Source organism: Meleagris gallopavo, chromosome 1 (assembly GCF_000146605.3).
Source record: "Meleagris gallopavo isolate NT-WF06-2002-E0010 breed Aviagen turkey brand Nicholas breeding stock chromosome 1, Turkey_5.1, whole genome shotgun sequence".
Classification (NCBI taxonomy): domain Eukaryota; kingdom Metazoa; phylum Chordata; class Aves; order Galliformes; family Phasianidae; genus Meleagris; species Meleagris gallopavo.
The window spans coordinates 62,443,153-62,452,295 of record NC_015011.2 but is presented as its reverse complement, the minus strand read 5'-3'; the positions used below and the strand labels follow the sequence as shown (position 1 = coordinate 62,452,295).

General features: G+C 44.0%; 1 long non-coding RNA gene across 1 annotated transcript; it reads right to left on the bottom strand.

The window, feature by feature from the left end:
- Positions 1 to 5,054: 5,054 nt before the first annotated feature.
- Positions 5,055 to 9,041, bottom strand: LOC104911949. Its single transcript, XR_794296.3, has 3 exons — positions 8,946 to 9,041; positions 7,150 to 7,326; positions 5,055 to 5,264 (listed from the first exon to the last, which is right to left on the bottom strand). It is a non-coding gene; the product is annotated as an uncharacterized LOC104911949 (long non-coding RNA).
- Between the last annotated feature and the right edge of the window lie 102 nt (positions 9,042 to 9,143).

The window sequence follows — 9,143 nt, the reverse complement described above, 5'->3', positions numbered from 1 at the left end:
AGAAAATGAACATACTAAAAATTGGTCTATTGTCAATTCGAAGGGAAGAGTTACCAACAGTATATGCAATCAAGATCAGTTTTTAGATGATCGAAGAGAAACAGAGATTTCCATTTCAAAAGCATGCAAGTTACTGAGAAGTCTTATCTTTCAAGAATGCCCATATCTTTGACTGTGTCCAACTACAGACTCACTTAGAAAGCTCAAAACCATCAAGGTGGCTAAGAGATATGAGAGGGAGGTCACAGGCTAAACAACATTTAGCACTGATGAATGTGAGGCATCTGTAAAGTGACAAAACTATAACTATACTTCATGGTTTTGGAATAATAATGGGGAAAAATAGTCAAAGAAATAGTTCCCAGTTTTCATTTATCAATGAGTTCAAGAAATCAAGAAAAAGAATGACTAAATATGCACACAACTTCCAGAAGGAATTCTGACAACTTGTTGCTTTACACATATCAGTCTCATTAAATGTATCAGAATAACACTATGGTGTGCAATGAGGTACTGACATTCTCTGATAACTGCACTCTGCTCTCATGAGACCTGGAACACTGCATCCAGATCTGGAGCTTACAACCTAAGACAGAGGTGGGCCTGCTACAGTAGCTGCTAAAGCATCTCTCCCATGAAGAGATGCTGAGAAATACGGCATTACTTAGCCTGGAAAAGACTCTGGGGAGACCCCACAGAGGTCTCTGAGCATCTAAAGGAGGCCTACAAAAAAAACACAGGAAGAGAATCTTTACCCAAGAGGTAATGGTTTAAACTAAAAAGGGGTAGGTTTAGATTAGATATTAGGAGGAAATTATTTACTCAGAGAGTGGTGAGGCACAGCAACAGGTTGCCCATAGAGAGTGTGGGTGCCCCATCACTGGAGGTGCCCAAGGCCAAGCTGGATGTGGACCTGGGCAGCCTGACCCAGTGCTAGGTGTCCCTGCCCACAGCAGGAGGGCTGGAATTGGATGGGCTTTAAGATCCTTTCTAACCCAAGCCATTCTGTGATTCTATGCCACACAATCATATTCTTTCACCATAGTGAAAGCACTAAAGTTCTGGCTTCATCCTAAACGGAAGGTTGATGTGAAAGTTCCTCTCATCTGTTCTCTGTTTGCATCATGTAGGAGGAGAGCATGGGTAGTCACTAGCCTCTTTCAGGCCTTGAAACTCAGGGAGCCTGATCAAACCCATAAGAGATCTTAGTTACTCTGTTTCAGCAGTATATGCCAACATCCCCCTAAATTGTAATAAATGATGGTGATAAAACCTGCAGTTTCACCCAGCCTAACTCATTCCTTACTTCTGAATGCACCCAGAGCTGCAACCCACGCATTCACAGAGACATCTCCCTGCACCAGGAATTTACATAACTAACTCCAGTTACTGCTAATTAGAATGCCTCAACTCCTCCATTAGCTTTTTCTGCATCCTTCAGTTAGCTTTAATAGGAGGGTACATAGTAAATTATTATTAAATAGAAATCTAACTGGTGACATTACAAGTGATCTGAAAGAATAGAATAAAACAGTTGCACATTGCTTAAGCTAGAAAAGAGCTTACAATCAAGCAGCTTGGTGCACTATGTAAGGCACTTGAAGCAATCTGACCACATCCAATCAGTCTTCCAATTCTGGAGTTTATAAAAATCTTTTCCCTTCCTTGTTGCTGTGAGATCTACACAAATCAGGGAAACGTCAATGACAGAGAATAAATTGTATAATTAATTCTGCATGTTTGAGAGCTGTTTCAATTTTTTTCCCCTCCTATCTTTTTTTTAGTGATAGCAAGGATTTCCTGATTTACTTTTCCACCCCCCAAAGATGGATTGCCTTTTAGCAGAGTAATTGCTTTGCCTGCTTCCTATTTCCCATCATATAATATGCCAATAGCTCTAGAGAAAGACTGCATACAATAAGTATTTAAACTAGTTTAATCTGTCCCGTGACAGGAGTCAGCAAATGGAATTGAGGGGAGGACCACAGCCGCATGATTAGGTAATGGTTTCCTGACCTCCAGGTGATGTGGATGACATTTTGAAATGCTGAGCTGCAAGACATTTAATCTCTGCAGTTCCATACAACTGCAAGTGCACACCACAGGGTTAGTACTTGAGAAGATCTCTTGAAAACACTGCATCTGTTTGATCCGTTTAAGGAACAAATGCTGTAGCAGCACATTTATTTTTTAAGAGTAACTAGTAAACGTTGACAGTAGACACACAGGCACTGGTCAGATTGTCCAGGCTGTCATTTTGTACATACAATGCAATTCCAACAAGAAAATATTATCTGGTTCAATACTGCCTTCAGAGAACTGAAAACATAGTAACTCCCAGGAACAGCCAAACCAAGAGCAAAGCAGCCCCTCATTCCTGTAAGCCTGTGAGCAGAGAAGTTCTCAACTGGAACTCTGCACATATAAATATTAGAGGAATCACAGAATGGCCCAGGTTGGAAGGGAACTCAAGGATCGTGAAGCACCAACTCCCCTGCCACATGCAGGGCCACCAACCTCCCCATTTAATACTAGACCAGGCTGCCCAGGGCCCCATCCAACCTGGCTTTGAACACCTCCAGGGACGGGGCATCCACAGCCTCCCTGGGCAGCCTGTTCCAGCACCTCACCATTCTCTTGGTAAAGAACTTTCTCCCGACATCTAACCTAGAACCCAGGACACACAGCATCACAGTGGCATTCCCAAGCTTTCTACCAGAGCTCTCAGGCAGCTACCACACAAACATGCTACAACCAGCTTCTCTCTCAGCCACTGGGCCCAAGCCAGCTCCACTTCAGGCATTCCTCAGCAAGCTGTCATGCATTGGGTCATCATAAGAGTGCTTTGCACTGTCACTTGAAGAGGAGCTGAGAGGCTTCTACCATGAGAGCCTCTTTTGAAAAAGAAAGCAGCTATGTACACACAGAGCTCAATTTGCCATGTGCAGAAATCCTTTCCAACACTTTAAGAGGCAGCTGCTAAAAAGGAAATGCCAGTTGGCAGCATGGACAAACACCTTCTGAAGCCATCCCACGTGCACTGTCCCCACAATGCAACTTCTGCAGCCTCTCCTAAAGCCAGAACACCAGAGACTTTCCCCAGGTGCAAGAAAGGAATGCTCCCAAAAAGGGCAAGAGGATGGTGTCTGGAAAAGGTATATAGCAGAGATGGGGAAACAAGAACAATAGTAGGAAAGAAAGAAACAGTGGTAAAAAATACAAAGAACAAGACGATGGAGTAAGACAGGAGGTATTTCTTACAGTGACAGTCTCTAGCATAGTATCTGTCAGGGAAAATGACGAAGAAATACAAAGAGAATGAATGCACTTAAAGAAATAGGGAAAGAACAAAAGTCAGGAATAGCAGTTGCCCCAGTGTCTGTGCTCAAATTACTCTTCTCCATCATATACTAAACTTTGGAGACAAGATGTTCCAAGAGGAATACAGACTGCCCATTCTGGCCCGGCCTATCAAAATGAACAGGGGTCATCTGTGTTTATCTAATAGTTCTACTCATTTGGGAATACAGGAGAAGAAATGAAAACAAACAAAAAACCCAGCACACACTTCAGAAGCTGTTCCCAGTGCCAGAGGAGTCTGGGTGTCGGAGCAGCTGGCACTGAGCCACCCTGAGAAGACGACTTCCTCATCATCCTTCTGTCATGGGTTCCCACACAGAGAGGCAACACAGCCAAACCCACTTCTCTCCTTGTTAAAAACAAAGCCAAAAACACACTACACATAAGTCAGACCCATCAGACTAAACACCAGGACGATCAGTCTGTGTCTTAGCAGCTCTCGAGTGGGCTGAACCATTTAACCTAAATATAGAGCAAACAGATTCTGCAATGAGAAGGAAAGGACTGCATGTAACAGCCTGTATACCATCCATACTGATGCAGCAAGACGACTAAATGAATACAGAACTGCAGCAGATAATTTCTGATCTATTCCAGGAATAAAACACTTTCTACAAGAAGTAGATAGCGTGGGGCAATTCATTACTACTGGTCTCCAAAAAGTAAGTCATATTGTGACTATTTTGTAGCTAAAACCAAATATCAGCAGTAAAGCTGCTGCTAAGCATGCTGAAGCTAAAACCTGCTGTTTGCTCACTGTAGCTGTAGTGCTATTCAAATTGAGCAAGGGCACCAAGCATAGCTCCAAGGCAAAGAATGGCCCTGAGTTCAGAGAGAGAACTTTCTTCCCAAGTGAGACACGCAATGAACATGTTGGGAACTGCTAGACACTGACTATGAAAATCACTCTGCTGTTGCCTGAGCCCCGCTTTCTCCATTATGTGCAAGCTCACAGGTGTAAGGCAAGAATGGGCATCACCATTACTCTCATACGTACACGTATATATACATGTAGAAATGATACCCTCAGATGTGTACTGAGAGATACACAGCACCCAAAGCGAGGCAAGTGCTGCTGTACACATGCACACATTCCTACTTTTCACATTCAAGCTAGCATTACAGTTTTGACTTTACCCATGAAGATGCTGGGAAGGAGCACACTGCATACTGTATGGGGCTGCTGAATCACGGCCTGAACCTCTGATTAATCACCTGAGGCAAGCAATGAGTCAGCCAAAGGAGCACAGGTGAAGGCAAATCACCTGTGCTGCAGGAATGGGTGGAGCCATTTAAGAGCTGACTGCCAGTGGGGAAAGATCTCTCTGGAGATTCACTCCACTGGAGTCCATCCTGTGAGCCCAGAATAGGGTGAGTGACTTTCTTTCCTTACTCCAGTATAACAATTATATTAGCCAAGCTCCTGGATATACATATACCATCTGTATATCCATTGATTATACACATACCAACATCATCCTAGGACTGGAGGTCTCAGGACGTGGACAGTCCTCAGATATTCTCCTTTCCCAGATAGAAGCACGCTTTTTGACTCTTCCCTGTTTCTTCCCTTCTTCTTACCCTTCTCCTCATCTCCTTCCCCAGTAACACAAGAAAAATCACAGATTTCAGGCTCCTAGCACCTAGGCCAATGCAGAGGAGCTGACGTGGTCGGATTAGCTACAAGGGGAGAGCCAGGCAACAGGCAGTACCTGCGAATAGCCCAGATAGCTTTGCTGGGCACAGGAAGGCCACCGCTGCGTGGCTCCTCGGGGTGGCAGGAGCTCCAGGCAGTCCTGTGAGCGAAGCGATGCTTTCCATTCTCCCGAGATGAGACTGGCAGTGAGGAAGGGAGTGAAGCTGCAGGCTGCCGGACAGGTCTTGTGTGGGTGCTCCCATTCCTCCTGAGCAGGCATTGAAAAGCAGAGAAAAGGGGGAAAAGAGGGGAAATTGGAAAGATAAGACATCAGTTTTGGTTTTCCATGCTTATTAAAAGGTTAACCATTGTGGCACAATAGGGCATCTCACTGCAACAGACAACAATTAATTTAAGATTAAGCTGATGTGCACTGGGAGGACAGGACTTACTGCTTCCTACCTAGAACTAGTGGAAGACACCCAAGAGCAGCACAAGACAAGCACGCCTATGCAGAACTGCTCTCTGCAGCTCCAGCATGATGGGAAGCACAGTGAGGAAGAACATGCCTCAATTTTTTGGTGCAGAAAATAACTTTGCTCTGCCTTGTTTAAACAGAGATCCAATTTGTACAGGCTAGTGGAAAGAGGAGGAGAGGAGGGCAGTGAGGCATTGGCACAGGCTGCCCAGAGAAGCTATGGGTGCACCACCCCTGGAGTGTTCAGGACCAGGTTGGATGGGGCCCTGGGCAGCTCTGCTGCTAGGTGGCAGCCCTGCCCACAGCATGGAGCTGCAGCTGGGTGGGCTTCAAGATTCCTTCCAATGTAAACCATTCTACGTTTCTATGAGTTTCAGCAGTATGAAGAAGGCTACTGGTTTTCTGCTGCCCCTTAGAAAAGAAAATAAATCATAAAATCTTGAGTGTCACAGAACACACATGCAACTAGAGCAAATATTAAAATGCAGCACATCTGAACCGCAGAGCTTCCTTTCTGCAAGCTAAGCAGCTGCCATATCTGGGCAACAGAGTGCCACTGGAACACAGGAAAAAAACTAAGCACTGGGATGCAAAGCTAAGGGAATGTGGAAACTGAGGGGGGGGAGGGAAGAGAGGACATAGGTTTTTCCCAACAATTATATTTGTGTCATCCTTAACCAGGCAGCTCCTGGAACACCACCCAGCAGCCTGCAAACACAGGCACTGTGAGCAGTGTGACTCCTGTCAGCTCCCAGAAATCTCGCTGGCTACTGGCCCACCAGTGACACTGTTATGACTTAGGATTTCTCCTGCTTTCATCTGTTGACTAAGCTGAGCCCCCAAATCCTGCTGGGAGGTGACTGAAAGCACTACTGCAGGAACATGAATTCAGCAGCTTGCTCTACAACTCAAGCATGGCAACTCCTGCTGGGGTGTGATGGGCTGCAGGGCCCAGGGTACAAGGCAGGTAGGAACGTGGGAAGTGATGGCAGGAGCAGGACCTCCTGTCAGCAGCAGCAGCAAGTTCTCGCATGTGCTCACTTGTTGACAGATCTGTCCCAGCATAGTATAGGACAGAAATGCATGAAAGACAGTTCTTAACAGCTGAAATAATTCTGCTTTTTAATGGAAATGCAGTTATATAGTTAGTGGAAAATAAATGGGTGAGAGATACAGTCCTCAAGGATTTTTTTTTTTTGCTAATAACTGCTAGGAGTTGGTAATTATGCCAATCATTCCAGAACAGGCTGGATATTTTCCCCTCTTTTTTTTTTTTTTTTTTTTTTTAAGGACAAGAAGGATTAAACTTGCTTTTACTACTGAGTGTCATAACATATTTCAGCAATAACACTAGCAGAAAGAGTTAAATCAGAGAAATGTTAAGATGTTAATAATTCAGCCTGAGCTCCCCTGTAAGAAATAAATATTGGTCTTGCCAGAGTGAACTTCGGAGATGAGTTCTTCACATTTGGTCAATTTACCTAGCAAAATTTAACAGGCAGCTATAGAATAACAAACAACACCAGAATGAAAACTTGGTGCCTTCCAAGTCTGTTAAATGAGTGCCATTGAATTCAGAAGGGCAAGACATCTCTGACAGTGCTGTCTAATGATACGTATTCTGTACATACAGGCAGCAACACTGGAAAGCACAGTAAGCATAGAGATTACTTACAGTTTGAAGCTATTGCAGGAGAGGGAAAAGAAGTCATATACCAAGCACACACCAAACACAGTGACTCCAGTTTCTTTCACGAGCATTGCACACGTCCCAAGGAATAAACTAAGCAGCAAAAAGAATGGGGAGGCAGTGGGAGGGAAATGTTCCCCAACGTAAAGCTGGTCCACACTCCTGAAAAAGAAATTTGACATGTGTGAAAATAGTAGAAAATTTAATATATATTTACTACATTCACACAAGTATTGAGGCAATTTCCCTTAGTTTCTTGAGATCCTGATAATAAGTGAGGTGAACAATCTACACTGTTTGCTGATAAATGAAGAAAATCTTAGACACTGGGGCAGGAAGGGAAAGTACAAGCTCTGAGAGTTGCACCAGGAACTTGAGCAGAAGAGTAAAAGATGAGCAGAAAGATAATGTAGGCACCAAGTAGTCAGAGGAAGGCAGAGTAAGTACAAACCAAAGAACAGAGAAACACCTGCTTTCTGTCACCTAGAACATGGATTCTTAAGTTTTCCTAGTGTGACAAAATGCACCATATGTGCAAAATATCCCCCATCTCACTCACACTCCTCTGGGTCAGTGTGTGCCCTAATCCTTAAAATCCTGGGCACTAAGTCTATATGAAAGAGAAGAAGAAAACAAACAAAAAAATCAAAAACAATTCCTACAGGAATTGTAGGATGGAAACTACCAGATTTACACCTTCAAACCCTTCAGATGAAAACAGATCTAGATTTGTAGCTAACATCCCTAGAAGAACATGAACAGCTTTTCCTAAATGAAACATCAATGTGAAGGGGCAGAAACTCCATTCAAGCAAAGCTACTTCTTATGTGTGCTTGTTCAGTTACAGTTTTAGCACACAGCAAATAGTGTCAAGTTTTCATCTGAAAAAGACAACTAATGGTCTGGACATAATCCTGAACTCTCACAGGTTGGATTCTTCTCTCTCCATACTAATAATATGCCTTTAGTAGAAAGCATTTATTTCTAATTTCAAGTCCAGTTCTACAAACACTCTACTGGCGTATGGTCAGTTAGTAACATCAGTGGAAAAGGGTATCTTAATGCTCTGTCCTTGTGAGGCCCCATCCGCAGTACTACGCCCAGGCCTGAAGCCCCGAGCACAAGAAGGAAGCTGAGCTGTTGGAGCAGGTCCAGAGGAGGGCCACGAATATGCTCAGAGGGCTGAAGCACCTCTCCTATGAAGAAAGGCTGGCAGAGCAGGGCTTATTCACACTGAAGAAGGCCCCAGGGACACCTCACTGCAGCCTTCCAGTACTTCAGGGGATCTTATAAACAGGAGGGGGAATGACTTCTTCACAGGGTGATAGCGATAGGACAAGGAAGAATTGCTTTAAACTAAAAGATAGAAAATTTAGGTTAGATGTTAGGAGGAAATTCTTTACTTAGAGGGTGGTGAGGCCCTGGCACAGGTTGCCCAGAAAAGCTGTCTCCATCTCTGGAGACATTCTAGGCCAGGCTGGATAGGGCCCTGGATGGCAGCTCTGCCCATGGAAAGTCGTTGGAGTTAGATGATCTTTAAGGTCCGTTCCAAGCCAAACCAATCTACAGTTCTATGAAATGCTGACTTCCCTTTTTACACTTATTCTTTTTCAGAAGTATCACTTATTGGGCGCTCCAACTGCACAGCATGGACCAGAGCACAGCCTCAAAGTACCATGCTGGAGGAAGGACCTCTGCCAGCAATGATCAGAAACCAGTGGATTTCTTCCTGAAACAAAGTATCTTATCCAATTAAAAGAATTGATACCAAGGAACCATACCTATTATAGGAGAGAAAAGCCAACAGAAAGAGTAGACAGGCAAGGACATCCGCTCTGCCTACTATACCTGTTACCTAAAAGGAAAAGAAATGCACAGATGTAAAGGCAGGCAGGCATATAAAAAGGCATGCACACGTACATTCAGTGACTGTCTCAACAATCTCTGCTACCCACTACTACTTTAAATATTATTAAAAA